This window comes from Gorilla gorilla, chromosome 4 (genome assembly GCF_029281585.2).
Source record: "Gorilla gorilla gorilla isolate KB3781 chromosome 4, NHGRI_mGorGor1-v2.1_pri, whole genome shotgun sequence".
NCBI lineage: Eukaryota > Metazoa > Chordata > Mammalia > Primates > Hominidae > Gorilla > Gorilla gorilla.
Genome location: NC_073228.2, coordinates 100778274 through 100802840, shown reverse-complemented (window position 1 = coordinate 100802840; position 24567 = coordinate 100778274). Strand labels below are relative to the sequence as shown.

The window sequence follows — 24567 nt, the reverse complement described above, 5'->3', positions numbered from 1 at the left end:
AGTGGTGGATACAGGTAAACAGTTATGACAGGGATCAAAGAATGTAGTAAAGAGAAGAAGTGTATCATTGCATAAGGAAACAAAGAGAAATCAGGTAAGATAACATCTGGTTGGTTTCTGGAGAGCTTATAGAAGTTTCAGTGCATGGGGAGATAATGGGAGCAAGATAAAAGGAGGAAGCATTTCTGAGATGTTTTGCTGAGAATTTAGATTGTGCACCCTCTCAGGCATTTTCAATTGCAGTAAAGAGACTTCAGTAAAGATTAAAACACTTAATTACTTTGTGAACTTTTGACCACTGTTTCTTTAAATACAGACTGCATTTAGGATTGAGCTGTGAGGATCCTGGGCTTTAAATAGGTTCTAGCCTGTTACAATATTATGCAATGCTGGGCAAAGTTAGAGGGAGCTTTGTGAGCTTGCAGGAAAGTGGACCTGAACTTAGAAGATCCAAAAAGGAGCAAGAGACACCTAAACTGGGACTTGGAGGATGAAGGGGTTGCAATGGGGAAAGGTAGTCCAGGAGAGGGTAAATGAGCAGAGGCAGGAACTGGGGAGAGCCAGGCATGTTTCAGGATCTGAAAGTAGGAGGGCATGGCTGGAACACATTAGCCAGAAGGCAGAAGAAGGCTGTAGATGAGGCTGCGAGGTCATAAGGGTCTAAACTCCATCCTCTTGGCATTGGGAAACCATCAAGCACTGTAAACAATGAAAAGGGATGATTCACATGGCGCTAGTTAGTTGTTGGCCCAGCAAAGAGCCCGATTCTCAAGAGTGGAGTTTTTTTCATTACCCCATACTGACCCCACATCCCACCCTCAAGAATGGAAAGCTGCAAACTTCAAGAAAATTAACAAGGAACCAGAAGATGGCTGGGAAGTTTCCATAGCCTCCTAGCAAGCAGAGGGTATTTTATACCTTCTTCCCTAGTGCAAGACCTAGAGAGGTAATTTTTATTATTATTATTATCACTAGACAAAATTAGAAAAGAAAATTTTATTTTCCCTTTATTTCTACAATTCTTAGCAATTCACAGTTGCAAAGTCGTTTCTATATCTCTAAACAGTAGTATTAATAGCATGGCTGCTCTGTGAAACAAATTATTCTCTGGTGACCCCTTTAAAGGCAAACATCATTGTAAAAGGAGGAGAAATTTAATTAAATGGTAATATTTTCAAACCTAATATTCTGTTATGTAGAAATTTGACAGTATGCTTTTGCAATATTTATTTTCTCCTTCATTCTATTTGCAAAGTTTTATAGTATTATATAGCATTGCGGAGTGTGATGGACATGATAAGCCATCCGGATCCCCCTCAGGAATAACGGAGACTTTACCTTCGTTTCTGGGAGTGCTGCCAGAAGACAGACCTCATCTGCAAAGGTCTGTCCCCTTTGGGGATTGCTATAGCTTCAGAGAGCCACCTCTCTCTCCTAAAGTCATGATTCTTCCCCATCAAGCATACCCAGTGACTAGGCGATGCAGGTATAAAAAGGCCTCCCCTGTCTCCTGAACCCTGGACAATTCTAAAGGGCATTCCATCTCCATAACTCCCCGCAGGGTTGTCTGAGGCATCTAGCAGATCTGCATCCCAGCTCAGCTCCCCTTTTTTCCATTCCTCCCTTCCCTTCCATAGGTGTTGATCCCAAGGGCTCTTGTGGAAAGGAGATACAATCTCAGTCCCAGTTGTTCACAGAGGCGAGAAGCAGGACATTTTGTCATGCTGAAGAACAAGGCCTGATGATATTTTGTAGGTGTTTTACTATCTGGAGAAGAATAAAGCATAAAGGTCGAGAAATATTCCTGAGGGCCTGGCTCCGGGTATGTGTGTGACTTAAGTTCTTGCTTGCTAGCAGTGCAAATTCAACATATTGCATATGCTATTTATTTTCTCTTTCTTCTCTTCTTCCTTTGTCCATCCATCCTTCCATCTCTAGAGTTTTTCCTCCCCTGGCCTCATCTGCTATCCATGCATAAAGCCCATTGTAATCCTAGAAGCACCACAAGGTCCCTGTGGCCTAAATGTATTCTCCACTGGCTAACATGCCTTCCTTTCCTTTATGCACAAAACTTACCACTAAAGCCATCCTTTTGGATAATTCAACAGCCAGAAACAAGAAGTTCCTATTCAGATACATGCACATTACATGGGAAAAAAGACTCTGAGAGCCTTTGCCTATTTTACTAATTAGTCTTTGCCTATTTATAAGGATTCTTTTTTTTTTGGTTTACTCAGGAAAACATCATTATGGAATGAACTTGATTGAGAGGAGATGGCCAATAGTACAGGTAAGATTGAGTGGGATTGGAGGCAACTGGATGTCAATTAGAAAGTCCAGGCTTCCTGGAGTGGCTTCTCTTCCAGGAGTGTGTGATGGTGTAGAAATAAATGCCATCCAAAGTTGAGGGAACTACCCAAACCGTGCATACCTCAAACAAAACAAAACAAAATTCTGGCTCCTTCTCAGTTTTACCCACTGAGTTACCAAAAAACTCTCAGCTGTTGGATCAAATGGATACTCATTACATATTGTCTGACATTCTTTGGGTGACTTTTTATGTTGATATGGTCCCTGCATGGCCCATCCTCGCCTTTGAGAGGGCCCTCCTCCTGGGGCCAGGCACCGCTTGTCTACAAGCTCCCTTGTGTACCCGCAGATCCTGTTCAGGTGCCATTGACTTCTTCCTCTCTGGACTTCATTCTGCCTTTCTTTTTCTCATTTTATACATTTTCTGAGAAGAAGTGATGAGTTTCTGAACAAGTGCAGGAGCAGTGGGGATGAAGAAGAGGAGATAAAATGTGCAGATTACTCAGCACAGGGTTTCAGCTCACTCAGGCCAAACATGGGAGGAAGGAGGCCCTAAGCTCTCCTATCTGTCCAGCCAGCCCACCCCTCAGTCAGGCTCAAGGAGAAGTCCATCTTGGAATCCTACAGCACTCTCCAAATACCTCTGCCTGCCTCTGCCCTCTTCCTAGGATCATGTGGCTGTGATTATCTACTGTACATTGGTCACAGTATGGGGGGCCCTGTAGTTCAGGCTTCAAGGTGCTTGCACACCTTCACTGGATTAGGATGATTTTCATCTTTTTCAGATGAACGGGATGAGTAAGTCTAGAAATAGGAGTTATATACAATGTTGGTATATGATCTAATGATGTAGGACAAGGAACAGGGCCAAAGGCCAAGACATGGGCTGAATATCAAAAGATGGACAAGATCCCGAGAAGATAGGAGGCCACCTCTGAGGACTAGTGTGTCTAGAGAAGGGATGAAGTCCTCTGAGGCAGGCTGTCCCTCTTTGAAAACAATGTCCTTAGGTGCTGCGGTAGAGAGGAGGAGATGAAACAGAAGGGATAGGGAAGTTCTGCAGTGGTAAAAGTTTGTTCTGCAACTTATTTGTGCTTCATTTAGAAAGGAATCCTTGGAATTAGATGGAACTGACACAAAATTTTGAGGCCCACGAACTTAAGAGGCCCACAGGAGGAGAAAGTTTCCTTATTGTTGACAACAGCCATGAATATGTTCGCTGAGAGGGACTTTGAGAGTTGAGCTGCTTATGGTGTTCTTACTGGTGTATCAGAACAAAATCGTTCAAGCCCATGAATCAGAAGATAAGGGAAGGAGAAAACTTCAGCTGCCTTGTGTAACCCTAACCTTGCATGCACTGGCACAAAAAACACCAAGGTGTTTGGGAGAGGCCTAGAGGATCCCCAGAAGAATGTCAAAGGCTTTTCCTATGGAAGAGAAGCAATTTGGATGAAGGGCCTAGTAATGCCATTGCTTACAGATGTGCATTTTTTTGTTTTTTGTTTTCTTTGAGATGGAGTCTCGCTCTGTTGCCTAAGCTGGAGTGCAGTGGCGTGATCTTGGCTCACTGCAACCTCCACCTCCCGGGTTCATGAGATTCTCCTGCCTCAGCCTCCCTAGTAGCTGGGATTATAGGCGTGTACCACCACGGCTGGCTGATTTTTTTTTTAATAGAGGCAGGGTTTCACAATGTTGGCCAGGCTGACCTTGAACTCCTGACATCAAGTGATCTGCCAGCCTCAGCCTCCCAAAGTGCTGGGATTACAGGCATGAGCCACCACACCAGGCCCTAAAGGGCATTTTGCTTAGTGCATAAAAACACCCAGATGAAGGGCCCAACCTCTTCCTTGCCAAGCTGCATGCCATGCTCAAGACTTCACTTAGTCAGAGAAAGTGACTTTTCTCAGTTAGTCTAGTCAGGGGAGAAGTTTTTCCAAAATTTGCGCTTAGGGCTTCCAAAAGATAGTGGTGGTCCAGGGATCCAGCCATCTCTTTCCAAAGCCCAGTCACACTTCTTGCACTATGAACACTGTATCTAAGGCCAATCTTTAAATCTTTGAATTTATTTAGATAGACAAAATATTGTATGTTTCTTAAATCATCATATTTTTCTTAAATAGTAAAATTTACTTATTTGGTAAGACATTGTTTTGCCCCAAAATGCAACTAGTGATTAATAAAAAAGAAAATTCTGTATTTAGAAGAGAAAATAAGCTATTTAGCTTTTATGGATTTTAGTTTTATGTTATTTTTCTGGGAAGGTATCTTTACCCTAACTCTTAAAGAGTTGGTAACATGATAGCAATGTAATTTCTAAAGGATCATTAAGCCAGCCAGTCTTCATCTGTTTAATGTCACTTTCAGGTGCTTGAATTTCTTTGATTACTTGCCATACAACAGTTCACCATAGGAAGTTATTTGCAAAATGTGCCCTAAGAAGCTGAATTCATTTACCCACTCACAGACTAGAATTACTGAAAATGGAACACTGGAATGTTGGAAAGCCACATTCCAGAAAGGTAGTATAAATCCATGGTTACACATGGTGCTCTGGGGCTAAACCTCTGAGTTGCCTTGTGAACATACTAGCTTGGGCAAGCTACCTGGCCTCCCTGTGCTTTAGTTTCTCATTTGTGAAATGGAACTACCCCTTATATGGTTGCTACAAAAATTAGCTGAGAAAATAAATGTAAAGTGTTTAGACTTGCACCTGACACATAGTAAATATAGTAATAAAATTACATTAGCAACAGAACAACTAATATTGAGCTGACCTAAGACGTAATTGGCCAAGCCTCAGAGCACTATATTCTGCCCTGATGCTGCTCCTCATGCTGAGCCTGCAACTCTTTCATAGTCACAGTAATGGTCTTGAACACATGGAGAGGCAGAGAGGAAACCCCAGAGGGGGGACTGTGATCTATTCCAGCTCTGACCCCCCTGCCAGGATCTGCTGAAGCTGCACCTCCACCTCCCCCAACACCGCATCTTGACCCCCAACCCTTATCCTTCTGCTCCCCACGAGTGATGTGATGTTAGATGTGGCTACTCAGGTTCAGCAGCTCCAGAGTGGAGCAGAACTTGTCATCCTTCCCACACTTCTGCAAATGTCGTAAGGGAATCCCAGAAGCCACATCTGAGCCCTTTCCCCCACCAGCCACAGCCACCACTGACCACTTTTCCTTCTGAATGTACATTTGAAAGCGATTCCAAATGCTACTCAACCTTTCATTTAAAATTTCAACATTTTTATTTTACTTTTTTGTTTTCTTTTTATTATTCCCAAATCTAACAAAGTATTTTAATATTAGGGGATCAGCAGCACAAATCTAAGGGTATCTGAAGAATTTTATCATTTTTTTTTGCCAAATAAAATGGTAGTCCATAATACTAAGCCATCAGCGCCACTGACGACAGCTACAGAAAATTTATGGGACATCTTAAGGAATCAGAGAAGGCTTTGGACATAGATGGGAAATGCCTGTATTTAAATAGATTTTTGACCCTAAAATTGGAATCATTTCCTTTAGTATAAAGTAAGGGTGGACAGGCCATTGTGAATACCAAATTTTTCCCACTAGTAATAATAAGTCCATCCCTCAAGTGCTGCTATGTGTCAGGAGCTTAACAATGTATTAGACACATCTTATTATACTCATTATCAGATGAGGAAACAGGCTCAAAGGTCAAGCCACAGCTAGCATTTGATGACATGAGGCCTTAAAAAGTGAACATTAACTTTTATAGAGTGCTTACTATGGAGCAAACTCAGTGGGGAGTACTTTTTATAATTCCCATACAGCAAACTTATGAGGTTGGTACTATTACTATTATGAATTTTTGCAGATGAGGAAGTAGAGTCACAGAGGAATCAAGTTGGAATTCTAAGATTGTTTAGCTCTCAACGCTTGCTTCTTCCACACGGCTGTATACCTAGATGAAATGGAAATTGACATTTCCAAGATTAAACACTAGTTATTGAGAGAAGCCAGGGTTCTAGGAAGTAGTAGGAAAGAAGAATTGATGATAGGGAAAAATAGAAAGAAGCCATCTAAATTTATCTATTGTGAGCCACAATGAAGAATCTTTAAAATAACCTGAAGCGGAAGCAATTGTCGAACTAAGCACAGATGAGAGTCATTTAATAGTTCAAAAAGGCAACTGAATGGCAATAGCTCAGTTTTGGAGGAGCTAGTGAAATTGGCTATGAACATTGACTGTTTGTGATTTTCACTAGGACAGAACAAATGCACAGGGCTTAGATAGGTCACAATGAGAGATACTTCAGTACACTAGTAGCAAGATTTTCTGATGCGAATGTTGCTGTGGAATTGAAAAGTTACCAGAGAGATTACATCTATATAGCTAGAAACTTTAAAATACAGCTTTAAACCAGTATTGGATGGCTTATCTCTTATCCTGCCTCAACCCAGAGAGATGGAGTCAGCCATTCAAGATCCCATCCAACCTCCTGATTATATGAAACATCCTAAATTCCCAATCAATTAGGAGAGGAGTATCTAGACTTTCCTTCAATGTGTGCATAACAACACTTGTTCTTTCTAGGCTTTCTTATCCTCTCCCTTTAAAAAGAGAGAGTTTGAATCTGGAAACAAAGAGAATAGCAAAGTCTATGTAATTTGGTCCCATTTCCTATTATCTCCTTGTTATGCCACAGCAAAAATGCCTTTCTCAGGTAAAGAAGTTTCAAATCTCCTCATCCTTTAGAACATCAAGATCCATTTCTAGGTGCAATGTCTCTGCTCACATTGCTCTCCCTTGCCTGGGATGCTCTCTTAGGAAATCCACCCACCTACTGTGTCATGTCCTACCCAGTGTTCAAGGTCTCACTCTAATCATAGAGCCTCTAGTCATACTCTTCTGAGAATTTCTCTGATACTGTAAGTCTGTATCACAGTTTATTGCTGAATTATGTTGTTTGTGATTCTTTGGCATTATACAATATCCATCTTTCCAACCAGATTGTGAGTTCTTTAAGAAATCTTACCCAGTGCTCTTCTGAATCTCCAAAATCGCACAGTCAGAATGCAAGGATTGTGTTGTTGTTGTTGTTTTTAGTCACAAATAGTTTTGAGAACTTATTTTCAGTCTTGAGTTTTCATGAGCTTAAAAACTAAAAAAACTAAAAATGCACAGGGGTTAGGTAGGGATTATTATATCCTTGTAGAATATATTAGGAATTAGTCAAACTGCAAACTATGTTGGGCACAACATTATCTCATTGCAGAGGGAACACTATCTGATGATTTTTACTGAAAGGATTTGGAATGGAGATGCCCTTGACATTTTCATGTAGGCATCCAGGAAAGATTCAGGAAATGGGGCTGCTCCTGTCCTCTGAAGCTCCAATTCTCTGGTCCCCTATGTCAAGATAAGAGTCCATTCTGCTGGAATCAGTTCATCTGAAGTTTAAGTGTAGAAAGAATGTTGTATACTGAAAAAGAAGGAAGAGAAGAAAAACTAACATACGTGAATATGTATTTGCCAGGAGCTTTATATACATAATTTCATAGACTCTTCACAACAATCTTGCATTGTAGAACCCTGAATGTCATGAAGATTAGATGATGTGCACAATCAATGAGTAGAAGAACAAGGAGTTGAAGCCCTTTTACTCTTGTTGATCTCTATGATAAAGGTTAAGCCAACTGAAAAACATACTGAAAGCAAAATGAAATATACACACTCCACAAAAGAAACCCGCACATTCTTCTGAAATCAAAGCACTGTTTTGTATACTTACATAAGATTAGTAAGTACGTTATGTTGTCAGTCAGCACAACCACAATAGACACAGTATAAAACTCGGTTTTTCTCAAAGAATTTATACTAGGCTAGACTGAACCCAGAGACATATTGAGGAAATAAAAAAATCACTTCTCTCCATTTGCAAAACAGTTTTGGGAGGTCAGGATGAGTCATGAGTTGTTCTAATTGGCTGGAAAATTAGGGAAGAGATATACACTGGCTGTGAGTAAAAGGAGTGGATAGATTTTAACAGGGGAAGGCCTGAAACACCATCTCTCAGAACGACTGATGTAGAGTGTGTTTCTGGGTGAAGCTGAGCCTTTCGCTAGAATTATCAAGAAAACATCAAACCCATCTTTTCCCTCTAGGTAGCTTCATTCCTAGGCTTTGCTATTTCTGTTCACACTTTGTCCTGGGTGAAGAAAGGGAACAGAACATGATGGTCTTTGCCCACAAGCAAGGGAAATTGGCATAAATAAATAGGGCCTTAATAAATTGGCCTTTGGAATATTGTAATAGGTTATAATACAGGTATCTGCCAGGTGGAGACATGACATTGAATGGAGTTGTCAATTCTCACTTAGGGGAACTAAAGGTCAGGGAGTTTTACCTGAGAGAAGATACTAATCTGAAAGTCCTATTAAGAAAACATTCAATTTAAATGGCATCAAGAGAATTAAAAAATAACCTTAGAAAAAATATTTAACAAAAGAACTGCAAGGCTTATACACTGAAAACTACAAAACATTACTGAAAGAAATTAAAGAAGACCTAAATACATGGAAAAACATATTGTGTTCATGGATTGGAAGAGTTGCTATTGTTAATACGGCAATACTATTTAAATTGATCTATAGAATGGCCAGGAGCAGTGGCTCATGCCTGTAATCCCTGAACTTTGGGAGGCTGAGGCAGGTGGATCACCTGAGGTCGGTCAGGAGTTCCAGACCAGCCTGACCAACATGATGAAACCCCATCTCTATTAAAAATACAAAAAATTAGCTGGGCATGGTGGCGGGCACCTGTAATCCCAGCTACTCAGGAGGCTGAGGCAGGAGAATCACTTGAACCCAGGTGGCGGAGGTTTCAGTGAGCTGAGATTGCGCCACTGCACTCCAGCCTAGGCAACTAGAGCAAAATTCTGTCTCAAAAACAGAACAAAACAAACCAAAAACTTTAAAAAAATGACATATGGAATAAATGCAATCCCTATCAAATTTCCAACGGCAAGGGACACAAAATAGGAAAAACAATTTTGAAAAATAAGAGCAAAGTTGGAAAACTCACACTTCCCAGTTTAAAACTTACTATCAATACAGCATGCTACTGTCATACAGATAGAAATATAGACAAATGGAATAGAACTGAGAGTCCACACATAAACCACATGTTTATGGTCAATTGATTTTGACAAGGGTGCTGAAAGAATTTAATGAGAGGGAAGAAATAGTGTTTTCGACAAATAGCACTGAGACCACTGAATATCCACATGCAAAAAAATAAATTAGCACTCTGTTCTCACCCTGTATATAAAACTCAAAAGATCAAAGACTCATAAGAGCAAAAGCTATAAAACTCTTCGAAGAAATATAAATGGAAATCTTTAAGACCTGGGATTAGCAAATGGTTTTTTAGATAAGACACCAAACACACAAGCAATTAAAAATATGTGTGTATAAAATATATTTCTTTATATTTATTTATCTTAGTATATTTATATATAAAATTGACAAAGCACAATTTTTATATATAAATTTTTATATATAAAAATCGGGCTTCATCAAAATTAAAAAATTTTGTGTGTCAAAGGACACTGTCAAGAAAGTGAGAAGACAACTCATAGAACGGGAAAAAGTATTTGCAAATTATACATCTCATAAGAGTATAGTATCTATAGTATCCAGAATACATCAACAACTCTTCCAACTCAGAAACAGAAAGACAACCCAATTAAAATCAGCAAAGTACTTAAATGGATATTTCTCCAAAGAATATATACTATACAAATGACTGACAAGCACATGAAAGGTGATCAACATAATTAGTCATTATGATGCTACATCACTTCATACCCACTAGGATAGCTATAATAATAATAATAATAATAATAATAATAATAATAATAATAATTTTTAAAAGGACAATAACAAGTGTTGGCGAGGATGTGGACAAATTGGAATATTCATACATTGCAGGTAGGACTGTAAAATGGTACAGCCCCTGTGAAAAACAGCTTGGCTGTTCCTCAAAAAGTTAAACATAGAATTACCACATGACCCGGCAATTCCACTCCTAAATATATACCTGAGAGAATGAAAACAAGCAGTCGGGCGCAGTGGCTCACGCCTGTAATCCCAGCACTTTGGGAGGCCGAGGCGGGTGGATCACGAGGTCAGGATATCGAGACCATCCTGGCTAACACGGTGAAACCCCGTCTCTACTAAAAATACAAAAAATTATCCTGGCGTGGTGGCGGGCACCTGTAGTCCCAGCTACTTGGGGAGCCGAGATCTCACCACTGCACTCCAGCCTGGGAGACAGAGCAAGACTCCGTCTCAAAAAAAAAAAAAAAAAAAGTATTCACAGAAAAACTTTTACATAAACGTTCACAGCAGCATTATTCACAATAGCCAAAAGTGAAAGTAACCTAAATGCCCATCAGCTAATGAATAAATAAAATGAAATCCATACAACGGGATGTTATTTAATCATAAAAAGGAGTAAAGTACTGATACATGCTACATGAATAAAACTCGAAAACATTACACTAAATGAAAGGAGTCAGACAAAAAAGGACACATATTTTATGATTACATTTGTATTAAATGTCCAAAATAGCCAAATTTATAGAGCTAGAAAGTAGATTAGTGGTTGCCAGGGCATGGGAATAGAGGTGAATTGGGACTAATTGCTGACAGGTCCTAGTGTCCTTTTTGGGGTGATGAAAATGTTCTGGAGTTAGATAGTGGTGATGGTTGTACAACAGAGTGAACTTGCTTTAAGATGGTGGATTTTATGTCCTGTGAAGTATATGTCAATTTTAAAAATGCTACTTAAAAAGGAGGAGATGCTTACATTGAGTCTTTAAGAAAGGAAGGCTCCTGTGAATGGACAATGAAGAAATATATTCTAGCTGAAGGATATCAAATGTCCAAAAGCACAGTGCCATGAAGCAATGCAGTCAGGTGGAGACTCTGTAAGAGATTATTTAAAAAAATTTTTTTTAGTATACAAGAATCAATTGTAGACCAAAACAAAACAACCTTTATTTCTTTTCCTTTCCTTCTTTTCTTCTTCCTTCCTTTCTTTCCTTCTTTCTCTCTCTCTTTCTTTCGAGTATGATACTTCATTATTTTATTTTATTTTGAGATGGAGTCTTGCTCTGTCCCCCAGGCTGGAGTGCAGTGGCACAATCTTGGCTCACTGCAACCTCTGCCTCCCAGGTTCAAGCAATCCTCCCACCTCAGCCTCCCGAGTAGCTTGGATTATAGGCATGCACCACAACAACTGGCTAATTTTGTATTTTTAGTAGAGACGAGGTTTCACCATATTGGCCTGGCTGGTCTCGAACTCCTGACCTCAGGTGATCCACCCGCCTCAGCCTCCCAAAGTGCTGGGATTACAGGTATGAGCCACTGCACCCGGCCTCAAGGGAGTATGATACTTTATTCTCTTGTTTAGAAGTTAGTTTTCTTCCCTCCTGTATTTTAATGCTTAGCTCAGAAGTAACTTATTTGTTCAGTAAACAAAGAATGATTTGATGTAGCCTCTCTGCCTCAAATGCTGTTTCCTGACTCTCCCATGGCTTATGTTTTCTTATTTTTCAGGCCCAACTTACTCTTTTTCTAGAGAAGCCTTCCCTGATAGCTAAGTATTAATAGATTCCTACTTATCACCTTCATTTTTCCATCACTGAATTCTGTTAGTATCCTGCATGGGTAATTATGGTTAATTGCGTCTTTGTTGGATTTTTGTCTCTAATCATAGACTGTAAGCTCGGAAGACAGAGAACATGATTGTTTTATTCAATGATACATCCCCAGTGCTTAGGACAGTACTCCATAAATATTATTTGAATGAATAATTGAGAAGACAGGAAGCTGTGACAGATATCTCAAGCCTTCTCAGGTTACAGGCAGGCCCAGAAGTGGCCTGGAATTGCCTTGTTCTGTAATCCTGTTGAGTCTAGTCCACCGTACTGCAGGCTTAGCTGGTTTAGGGCTTGGCTGTGGTTTAAATCATCTGTGTTTGCAAATTCATAGTACTTCATAGAAGAAGAAATTCATCTCTGCCAAAATCAACACTAAATAAGTGCTGTGGTACATTGCTTAGCCTGATTAATCAAGTTTAGGCAGAGAGTGATGAAGAAAACATTTCTCCCAGACAGCAGAGCAGTGGGTTTTAAAGGTGGGAGGTGAAAAAACCCATGTTGCTTGAGTCAGACGCTGACAGGGAGGGTTAAAGAATGAGATTGGAAGGAAAGATTGAGATATAAGTTACAGTTTGATTTCAAGTTGGTTGGCCTAAGACCCTCCTGTTTAGCACTATGTTCACTGTCTGAGAGAAACTGAGGCAAAGTGCCAACCCATACTTTTTAGCAAGAAGATGCTGAGACAGAGTCTGTGGTACAAGATATTTATAAGGAATTAATACCTGCGAATGGAAGAAGGACTCAGCTGTGGGAGAAACTGAACCAAAATGGAGGCTTGCAAAGTCTTGGCCCACCCAGAGGGGAGCGCTGGAAAGAATACTGTCTTAGCCTATTTTCTTCGGCTATAACAGAAGAACATCAGCTGGGGAATTTATATAGAACAGAAGTTTATTCAGCTCATGGTTCTGGAGAATGGGAAGCCCAAGAGCAAGGCACTAGCATCTGGTGAGCTGTCTCATGGCTAAAAGGTGGAAGGTAGAAGCGAACACACACCATAGAGAGAGGTACCAGAGGCTGGACTCGCTTTATATCAACCCACTCCCAGGATAACAACATTGATCCATTCATGTAAGCTCTGCCCTTGTGACCCAATTATCTTTTATTAGGCTCCACCTCCAAACACTGTTGTATCAGGTTTAAGGCATTTATAAGGAATTAATACTTGTGAATGGAAGGAGGATTCAGCTGTGGGAGAAACTGAACGAAAATGGAGGCTTGGCAAAGCCTTGGCCCACCCAGAGGGGAGCTGTTTCCATCACATGAACTTTTGGGGGATACATTCAAACCACAGCAAGTATGTGCATCAGAGTTGCCACACATCCTGCAAAATGGCTGGGCGTTTATGACCCCCCGCCCCTCCTGTCCTCTATTCAGTAGCCATATGCACAAGACATTTGCTCATTGATTATGTGCTAATCGTGCAGGGAAACAACATCCATACTTGCTTCCTAATTTGGGTTCTGAAGGTTAAACTAATTGGGTAACTTTGCAAAAGCCACATATCTGTGACTTAGATGATCTCTGACTATTATTATCCTCCCTTCACTGATGAGGAGGTAGGGGTGGGTGGTGGTAAGTGGTGAATGTCGCTTAAGGACCTTATCGCTGGCAAATGGCAGAGACAAGCTTGGGGCAGATCTGTCTGTCTGGCTCTAAGCCCAGATACTTTTAACTATGTCACCCAGCCTCCCAGTTTCTTAAAACAAGGAGGTTGGTTAGATACTTTCTAAATTTTCTCCTATTTTTAATGTTGCATGTGTTATTAGGGCACGTTTCAAGGACTTTAGGGTTATTGTCATGTATAAATGTAAACTTTGCTGAGTTCATCTACACAATGTGAATGCTGTGTGTTTATAGAAGAGTTGAACTCATTATTGCAATTCTTGCTCAGAAGTCTGAGTAGCAAGATGCTGGCATTTTCTTTTGAATACCAAACATTTTGGCCATAGGGCAGTGTCTGACCTGCTAAAGTTATATATTTATTAACCTTTTTTCCTCCATAGGGCATTTTTAATAAGTTATCAAACTTTTCCATGCATGCCATTACAAAAGAGGCCTTTGTGTGGTGAATGATAAGCAGATGATTAAGTAAAGTTTTTCTTCACTGAAACAGCACTTTAAAAGGATGCTTAACAAACAATATTTAAAAGGATTTACTGTATTTCCTTTCTAAATGTTTGTATAAGAGAGGGTGGCATTTATTTCCACATTCAACAAACATTCTGTTTCCACAACAGAATCACAGATGTCAATCAACGGAGCAACAAATATTCTGTCTTCACTTTGTAGGGTAAGGCACATGACTAGTGAAATGAAAATGAAAGCATGGCAAATAAAGGCAGGTTTCACCTGGAGGGTTTACTTTGTGACTATGAAACTCTGGGCTTCTAAGGGATAGGACTTGAATTCTAATGCCTTCCAGTAGTTTCCAAGGGACGTGAAGAACAAATTACCTATCTAGGTCCCTCTCCTTCTCTCATCTTCCTCCTCATAAATCACACAAGTCCAGGAGAGTGTAAAGACATTTATATTTCTGTGCACTGAGCAAACCTTTCTTTCCGTAAACAGGAGTTTGTTAAGGAAGTATTCTCCTCTTAAGAAAATTGGAACAACAGTTTTTTACATTTTTATAGCTTTCTAAGATTTTTCACAAGGTGGATCCCAAATTTTTAGGTTTCACAGACTAGTAAAATTATCAAAAAATGTCTGACTTTCTATTTTGCCAGATAATGGTATTTGAGAGAGAAAAAGTTATATGTAACATCACCATTATTTATGAAAATAAAAGGTCATGATCATGGTCAAGGGGGTCATTTTACATAAAAGGTCTTTTAAATAGCCCAAAATTGACTCTTTGGAAAACTCTACTGTCCAAAATTTTCGCCTTCTGCAGAGTTGTAGACACTTTCTCAAAAACTTTCATAATCACCCTCTAGAGTAGGCAAAGCATATATTGTTCTCATCTTGCCTGTTAAGAAATGTGTGCTAAGAGGTACAAAGTAACTAGTTGAAAATCACAACTATGTTGTGGTAGACCTCAAATTTGAATGGAGCCATTGGACTCCTATCTTCCTCATTCTGCAATACTGCCACCTGGAATGCTATTTCAATTGTTTCCCAGTTTCTCATGCATTTTTAACCTTGACATGTAGCTGTTCCCACATATTCTTTGTTTCCCTGTGAGCTGACTTTAGAATGATGTCTGTATACTTATTTGTATTCTCCCAAACAAAATATTCGTGGTAAAAATATTAGAAAGCAATGCAGAATTTACTGAAAATTGTGTAGCAAAGATAAAGGATAGAGCTTATATCATAAATCTGCCGTCAAACTCTGCCAGACCTCATTTATTTAACAAATGTTGATGGAGCTCTTGCTGTGCAAGGGTACTGTCCCAGGCCTCGGCGATGGAAGGACAGGGCTCCTGATAACATAGTTTCTGCTTTGTTTAATTTTAGCGGAGAACAGCAATCTAGATAGCATTGGAGAAAAACTGTCATGAAGAAAATTAAATGGTAACATGGTAAGAATGGCTGGAAGCAAGGGGCTTTGTGGAAAGTGGTTAGGGAGACCCTCCCTGGCAGGGATGTTGGATCTGGGCTCTGGCCCTGACAATAAGCAGTCCTGAGAAGATGGAAGGAGGTGGGGCTTCATCAGAGGAATCAGGAAACAGGACACTGACACTGCCAGGAGGGAGCGCATCTATGCATTTGAAGGCAAAGCAGGCCCAAGTGAGGAAGAGGGAGGGCAGGAGGAATGAGGATGGAGGGTGGAGCAGCATCCAGACCAAGAGGCCTGTGTCAGTTATGGTGCATTCATATGATGTTTCAAGAGTGATGGGAAGCTGTAGATGAGAGAGGACCTTACCTAATTTAATGCTTTGTTTTAATCACTCTCGGGAGTAAGAGAGGCAGCAGGGGAATCAGGTCATCATGGTGGACAATGATGGTGCCTTGGCCATTGGTGGTAGCACAGGAAAAAGGACAGCCTGATCTCTGATCTGTCCTCCAAAGGCTACAGGCCCCTTGCACTAGTGTGAGCTCAGGTTCTCATGTAGGTTCTCTTCCTCAGTGCATCAGTCCTTATTGGAGAAGCAGTTGCCAGGATGAGATTAGATATGGCAGAGATTTATTAGGGGAAAGTGCCCGTGGAGGATAAAGGGGAAGAGGGAGGACAAGGTGGACAGGGCCTTCAGACTACAATGCAGGCCAGACTCCTGAGGAGGATGGGAGGAAGACTGGGCAGGGGTCTCAGACTGCAGGCAGTTCTGGACGTCTCAGCTGGGTTGATGGGGAGTCCAGGAGGAGTGAGTTCGCATTGGAAGTGTCTTGCAAGGGGCAGGGATAGGCCTGCACTGCTACCTTCACCATGCTCAGCCGGTGACAGGCAGCAGATAGGAAAAGTATGACAAGTATGACCTCAGCACAAAAACTGCAGTGCATCCAAAGAAGCTGCAGCTGGGACTGTCAGCCATCTGTCCTTCCCAAGACAGATTCTGTATTATGCACCCAAAAGGGACTGAAAGGAAATAAAAACAAAATGCAATTTTGTATGTCACTTTCATTTCTAGTACATTTTGCATACAATAGCAACCTTTGCTAAGGAATGTTACAGCTTTTCACTCTTCTTTAAAATTGGTTTCCCTTTTATGAGCTTAGGTCATTTCACTGATGAGAAATTGGAAGCACAGAGAGGATAGGGGAAATGCCCAAGACTCCAGATATGGTGGCAAAATTGGGAACAGAATTCTGCCTTCCAGCTTTCTATACAATTTCGCTGCTAGTTTCAAGTATTTATCTAGAAAACATTACAAGAAAACATTTTGGACACAATTTTGGTCTATTCCACTTCAGTAAAGATAAAGGGGAAATTCATATTCTACTTTCTAAGTGTGCGTATGAGAGACAGAGAGAGAGAGACAGAGAGAGGGAGAGAGAAAGAGAGAGAATAAAATTTAACAAGAAACATCATTATTGTCACACTCTATACTAACTAGTAGTCCTAAACAGATGTTTGTTTTGTGACCCTTTGAGAGAAAATTGTCATGAAAAAAATGATCTTTGCAGTGTACTGGCACTCTTTATTGCTGCTCACAGAATTATGGATATTAATGTGAGTTCAAAGAGCCAAAAGTGCACCTTGTTTCTGCCTCAAATATTTACACCAAAATAAGGCATCATCACATGGAATTAACCTTTCTTACTTAGAAGAGTCATATGTCTGTAAAAATTGCACACAACAAATAGCAACAATGCCAAGGACACTTACTCGAATCCACGTGTTGCCATGGAAATAGATAACCAAAATGATGCCTTGATTTCTTATCTCTAGTAACAATCCTTGCACAAAGGAAACACAGAAACAAAGCTACACAAAGAGAATGAGAATATTTGCTTATTAAATGGCGCTGGTTCATAGTAATGCCCTATGGGAAACCTGTTGGCTTTATTGTTTTATTGAGACCAGTTTATCTTTCCAGCTAATGAAAAATTGGCAAAGAGATACCTCTTTATTATTAATGACCACATTCATAAACAAGGGATGGGTGCAATGCTAAGAAGCCTCATGACACGTGACAGTGCCCCCAGCCACCCGTTCTTTGCTTTGAGAATTTTCATGCCCATTAAAGATATTATTTTTGTGGGGCATTATATTAGCAGTACTCATTTATTTTAGCACAATTTAGAAGGAAGCAAAAAGGAAAAAGAAAAATATTCCTAACATTCAGTGGTAACCATTGTTATAATTCTGCTGTAATTCCTTCCAGATCATTACATGCATATATTATAAAACAAACTGGACATGTTAGTTTCCGTGTGCACACACACACTTACAAGATTGGAATCACACTATTCACCCTATTTTCCCAGACTCTTCTAAACTTGTTCAATGCCATGTGCTTAGTGTGTTGAAACACTCTACTGTCTAAGGATAGTTGCTTCTTTCCCATAGTAAGGTGTGTGTAGACAAAACCAAAAGCAAATCCCCCAAACACCATAACACAGAGTGGGTATCAGAACACTATTCCCTTGAATTAGTTGTGGTTATTTTCTCATTACACTGAAAATATTTGTGGAGTGCCCTGGTGTAGCACATGGATAAAAGATAGGTCCAGTTATAATCTAGAAAGATGTGCAGAACACTTTGAGTGCTACTTAGATCTGGCCAAAATAACATAGCTTAGATTTCATTTAAAAATTAACAAAATTGGCCAGGCACAGTGGCTCCCACCTATAATCCTAGCACTTTGGGAAGGTGAGGTGGGAGGATCGCTTGAGTCTCGGAGTTTGAGACCAGCCTGGGCAACATGGCAAGATCTCATCTCTACATAAAATAAAAAAAAAATAGCCAGGTGTAGTGGCATGTACCTGTGGTTGCAGCCAGATGGGAAGCTGAGGCAGGAGGATCACTTGAGCCTGGGAGGTTGAAGCTGCAGTGAGCTTGTGATTGTGCCACTGGGAAACAGAGCAAGGCACTGTTTTGGAAAAAGAAATTAACAAAACTATTATAATCCTAAAATAAAAAACCCCTAACATGTCTCCCCTTTTCTTCCAATAAGGTATGCTAAAATAATGTCAGAGGAGAAAGGAATTTCAACCTTCATGAGGCAAACAGGAGCAAAGGGTCTGGGATTGAATTCAGACAGACCCACATTTAAATGACACTGGCACTTAATATTTGTAAGACTGTAATCTTCACTCTCCCCTTGTGAAAAATGATGTAAATGCTCCCTTAAATAAGAATATGAATGTAAAGGTGTCTGTAGAGTGTCCGGGCTCAAACTGGGCAATTTGCTGGGCAGCTATTATTATTATTGGCTTTTGAAAGAATAAATTGAAGGGCTCCATGCTCATGCCCATGTATTCATGTTATGAATTTAGCAGTGGCAGGTGGCTTTAATGTTCACTTAACAGGTTGCTTTTGAACTCATGGAAAAAAAAATGACTTTATTGTGTTTTAGAGTTTGTGACCTGTCACTAAGACACAATCACAGCAGAGGACAGAAAAGGGTATCAGGTTATTAAAATTATTGAGGTAGGCTGGGTGCAGTGGCTCATGCCTGTAATCCCAGCACTTTGGGAGGCCAAGGAGGGCAGATCACGAGGTCAGGAGTTCGAGACCAGCCTGGCCAATATATGGTGAAACCCTGTCTCTACTAAAAATACAAAAATTAGCCAGGTGTGGTGGTGTGCACTTGTAGTCCCAGCTACTCAGGAGGCTGAAGCAGAAGAATAGCTTGAACCTGGAAAGTGGAGGTTGCAGTGAGCCGAGATCGTGCCATTGTACTCCAGCCTGGGTGACAGAGCAAGACTCTGTCTCAAAAAAAAAAAATTGAGGTACATTGGATATGACGTAATTTATGAAATACAAGACATACAATCGATTTGTGGCGGGAAAACGATTTCTATTCCTCATATCATGAGGCATTCCGCTAAATGACACAAGTGGACATGACTGCTTTGAGCCAGAAGGCAGCCAGCACTAAGCACTCCTTCTCCATCAACATAATGTATTGTAGCCACTATTGTTGATGCTACCCACATACCGTCTCCTTCTAGAGGGCTTCACAAACGATGGACAAAGAAATGGCAACTGCTTGTATTTTTCAAAATTCTCTTTTCTCCGTCGACAAAAAGGCCTGTCCATTCCTGTTTTTCAGTTTAAAATGAATATACCCAATAGTTTGCTTTGTTTTCAATGTTTTCCTTTATTAAGTAGAAGCTCTTGAGGGCACTTAAGGTTTCCTACTCTCTTTCTGGTCAATCAGACTGAAATATCTAGTGGTGCTTTCCTCATGGGTCAGAGCTGCTGTACTTGTGGAGCCAACTCTGGCACTTACTTCTCATCGCTATTTTTAGCTGTAAGGATGTTTTAGTTTGTTGCCTGTACTTCTAGATGAAACCTCAATGTTAGAGAGAATCATGTATCCATGGAAGAAGAATTAGAAGAGCATATTTGGGGCCAGGTTCAGTACTGTATGGATTGTACCCACACCATGCAAAGTTAGCTGAGAAATTCTAGCTCCTGTTTGTACCTCGCAACTAAGTTGAAATGATTTACTGTTTGTTGGACATGCTAGAAATTGTCCCATAAGATTTATTTTTCACTCAGCAATCAGCTACCACTATATTACTAATTCTAAATCATGAGCTGAAGGTTCATTGGTCATTTCATATTTCCCATGTGAGTCATGATCAATAAATGTTGGAACGGAAATAACCTCTGTTCTTAAGAGTCCCATAAGTTATTAATTTCATTATGCAGTTGAATAGCAAGTAAGAAACTGTAAATAGAATCTTAAGAAAATATATGAATTATTAAACTCTCTTATATGTAAAAAGACTACATAAAGTTTTTAAATCTTGAGACAGAACATCCTTTGGACATCAGACCCTTTGGCTAATAATTGAACCCAAACTTCTCCAATACTAGCATAACTCTCTTCATTATTTTATTAGTCCCCGGGAAGTGCTTCAATGTGGGGCTGCTCACCAGCATTGAGGGACAGAAAGATCTTCAGCTATAGTGATCCTGGCCTCATGTCACTTATCAACCAACATCCAGGGAAACAGAAGCTTTCACCAGTGACAGCTGACCATTTGGTGTATTTTCTACATGCATTCTCTCCTTCACCCTTAGTGTCTGGAGCCAGATTTTATGTAAGGCTGAAATTCACCCAGAGGAGAATATATTTTTCAAAATCATTGGCAGCTAGTGGTGACCACGTCATTAAGCTCTGGCCAATGAGACACAAACCTAAGTGTTTCATGGGCTTTGGGAAAGGCTGCTTAAAGAATGCTAACTCAGGCCAGGCGCAATGGCTCACACCTGTAATACCAGCACTTTGGGAGGCCGAGGTGGGTGGATCACGAGGTCAGAAGATAGAGACTGTCCTGGCCAACATGGTGAAACCCCGTCTCTACTAAAAATACAAAAATTAGCCAGGTGTGGTGGTGGGCGCCTGTAATCCCAGCTACTCAGTAGGCTGAGGCAGAAGAATCCCTTGAACCAGGGAGGCGGAGGTTACAGTGAGCCGAGATTGCACCACTGCACTCCAGCCTGGGCAACAGAGTGAGACTGCATCTCAAAAAAAAAAGAAAAAAAAAGAATGCTAACTCTTAAGTCAGTCAGCAGGTATTCCTCTGCCCCCTTTCAACTTCCCTTTCTTATGGTCTTAAATGACCTATCATGATTGCAGCTTCAGCAGTCTTCTTGGAACAGGAAGTAACCTTCCAGAAGGATGTCAACAGTAAGATAGGAGAGAAAGACTGAAGATGCAATGGTTCATGTCAGGGGTGATGGCTGTGAAACTGCCGCACCTGCTGATATGGTTTGGCTCTGTGTCCCCACCCAAATCTCATCTTGAATTGTAATCCTCATAATCCCCATGTGTGGAGGGAGGGATCAGGTGGGAGGTGATTGGCTCACGGGAGCAGTTTCCTTCATGCTGTTCTCATGATACTGAGTGAGTTCTCATAAAATCTGATGGTTTTGTAAGTGTCTTACAGTTTCTCCTTCACACACACACTCTCTCTCCTGCTGCGATATGAGACATGCCTGCTTCCCCTTCCACCATGACTGTAAGTTTCCTGAGGCCTCCTCAGCCATGCAGAGCTGCGAGTCAATTAAACCTCTCTCCTTTATAAATTACCCAGTCTCGAGTATTTCTTTATAGTAGCATGAGAATGGACTAATATACCTGCCCTTATATGTGACAGAAAGAAACCTCCATCTTGATTAAATTGCTATGATTTTATATTTTCTCACATGGGCAGCTGAACCTAGCTGAACTGATATAGCCACCAAAGAGAACCTCTGTAGTGTGTGAATTTTCTTTAATGAGAGACAAAACCTTTCTTCTACAACCCAAGAGATTTAAAATGCAGACACTTACAGGAGTCTCTTTTAAATCACTCCAAGTACAAACAACACTTAACCCCTTTCCTCAGGGCAAATTTTGAGGTAGAAGACATGGGAACTTGAGGTATCTGTGAGGAGGTTGAAGGAGGGGTAGGAGAAAGAAAAAAGATTCAGAAGAGGAGAGTTAAGAATTGGCTTTGCCTTGTGCTTTTTATAAAACAAGGGTACTAATTTACTAGAAATGTTAATTTTATACTTAGATGGACTCAAACCACATACGGTGACTGAAATCACCTAATTTCTTTGAGGAAGGAGCTTTACTGAATGGCAATGTGCTTTATAAATACCGTTTGCGCTTTTTCTTTGAAGAAAGAAGAGCATTTAAAATAATTGCAATGTAATGCCCCCAAAAGCTATGCCAATACATTTAAGCATTTGGGCTTAAAATTTTTCTTAAGTAGTAGCTCTCTTGTTCACTGTTGAAGATAGTAAAATGGTGAATTTTTTTCTTTATTTTATGCTGCTTAACTTACAATGAGGTTATGTCTTGATAAATATCATAAGTCAAAAACGTATTTAATACACCTAACCTACTGAACATCCTAGCTTAACCTAGCATACCTTAAAGGTGTTCAGAACTTACATTAGCCTACAGTTGGACAAAATCATCTGGTACAGACAGAGTACACTGCAGAGTACTGGTTATTTACCCTCATGATATCATGGCTGACTCGGAGCTGCAACTCACTGCTGCTGCCCAGCACCACAAGAAAGAAGATCATGAAGCATACTGCTAGCCTCAGAAAAGATCAAAACTCGAAATTTTAACTACAATGTCGATTGAATGTGTATCACTTTTATACCATCACAAAGCCAATAAATTGTAAGTCAATTACCAAAAAAAAAAGAAAAAAGAAAAAGAACTGGCTTCACCTGCATCACCTTTTTATCATGAGGCTGTCCTCCTACTCCTGATGACTAATTTTGGATTTGGGGCATATGATTGTTGCCCTAGAGGCTCTAGAGGACAAGGGAGGAGAGAATTGCAGGAATTTCAGTAGCACTGAATAACTGCCAGAGCCTGGCCTTCCGGTCATAACAGCAGTAGTAATAGATTGCCATTCTCCTTACTGCCTGCCTGCAAATTAACATGCATTGTCATTTAACATGCATTGTCTCTAATGTAATTTTCATGAGAGCCCTGAAACATATGGCCGTTGTCTTTATTTTACAGAAGTGGAAACCTGAGCTTGGAGAGATTTAACATCTTGCCCAATGTCACATGGTTAGTGAGGTACAGAACCCAATTCAAGTCAGGTAACTTACCATACTGGCTTGCCTAAGACTGAGAGGTTTCTTCAGATGCAGGACTTGTAATGCTAATGTGTCGGAAATTGGTGGTTTCTTGGTATCACTTACTTCAGGAATAAAGCCGCGGACCCTCGCGATAAGTGTTACCCTTCTTAAAGATGATGTGCCTGGAGTTTGTCATTCTGATGTTTAAATGTGTTCGGAGTTGCTTCCTTCTGGTGGGTTAGTGGTCTCGCTGGCTTCAGGAGTGAAGCTGCAGACCTTCACAGCGAGTGTTACAGCTCATAAAAGCAGCGCGGACCCAAAGAATGAAAAACAGCAAGATTTATTGCAAAAAGCAAAAAAACAAAGCTACCACAATGTGGAAGGCTACCCAGCACACAGGTTGCCGCTGTTGGCTCAGGCAGCCTGCTTTTATTCCCTTATCTGGCCCCACCCACATCCTGCTGATTGGTCCATTTTACAGACAGCTGATTGGTTCATTTTACAGAGAGCTGATTGGTCCATTTTACAGAGAGCTGATTGGTCCATTTTGACAGGGTGCTGATTGGTTTGTTTACAATCCCTGAGCTAGACACAGAGTGCTGATTGGTGCATTTACAATCCTCTAGCTAGATATAAAAGTTCTCCAAATCCCCACTAGATTGGCTAGACAGAGCACTGATTGGTGCGTTTACAAACCCTTAGGTAGATGCAGAGTGCTGACTGGTGTGTTTACAATCCCTGAGCTAGACACAGAGTGCTGATTGGTGCATTTACAATCCTCTAGCTAGACATAAAAGTTCTCCAAGTCCACACTAGATTAGCTAGACACAAAGCACTGATTGATGCATTTACAAACCTTTAGCTAGACACAGAGCGCTGACTGATGCATCCATGAACCCCAAGCTAGATACAGAGTGCTGATTGGTGCATTTACAATCCTCCAGCTAGACATAAACATTCTCCAAGTCCCCACTCGACTCAGGAGCCCAGCTGGCTTCACCTAGTGGATCCTGTGCCGGGGCTGCGGGCAGAGCTGCCTGCCAGTCCTGCGCTCAGAGCAGGGGGCAGCGCCTGTCGGGGAGGCTCAGGTCCCCCGGCAGCCCGCGGGGTGGGGGAGCCTCGGGCATGTTGGACTGCAGGTCCCGAGCCCTGCCCTGCGGGGAGGCAGCTGAGACCCAGCAAGAATTCGAGCTATTCGAGGGTGGCGTCAGTGGGCAGGCACTGCTGGGGGACCTGGTGCACCCTCCGCAGCTGCTGGCCCAGATGCTAAGCCCCTCACTGCCCGGGGCCAGCCGGCTGCTCCAAATGCGAGGCCTGCCAAGCCCGCACCCACCTGGAACTTGCGCTAGCTTGCGAGCGCCATGCGCAGCCCCGGTTCCCGCCCATGCGTCTCCCTCCAC

At 41.0% G+C, this 24567-nt stretch overlaps 1 long non-coding RNA gene across 1 annotated transcript; it reads right to left on the bottom strand.

The window, feature by feature from the left end:
* Positions 1-989: 989 nt before the first annotated feature.
* Positions 990-23581, bottom strand: LOC109026879 (uncharacterized). The gene is made up of 5 exons (XR_008679852.2): positions 23198-23581; positions 18379-18485; positions 17279-17377; positions 11155-11273; positions 990-7765 (listed from the first exon to the last, which is right to left on the bottom strand). It is a non-coding gene; the product is annotated as an uncharacterized lncRNA (long non-coding RNA).
* Between the last annotated feature and the right edge of the window lie 986 nt (positions 23582-24567).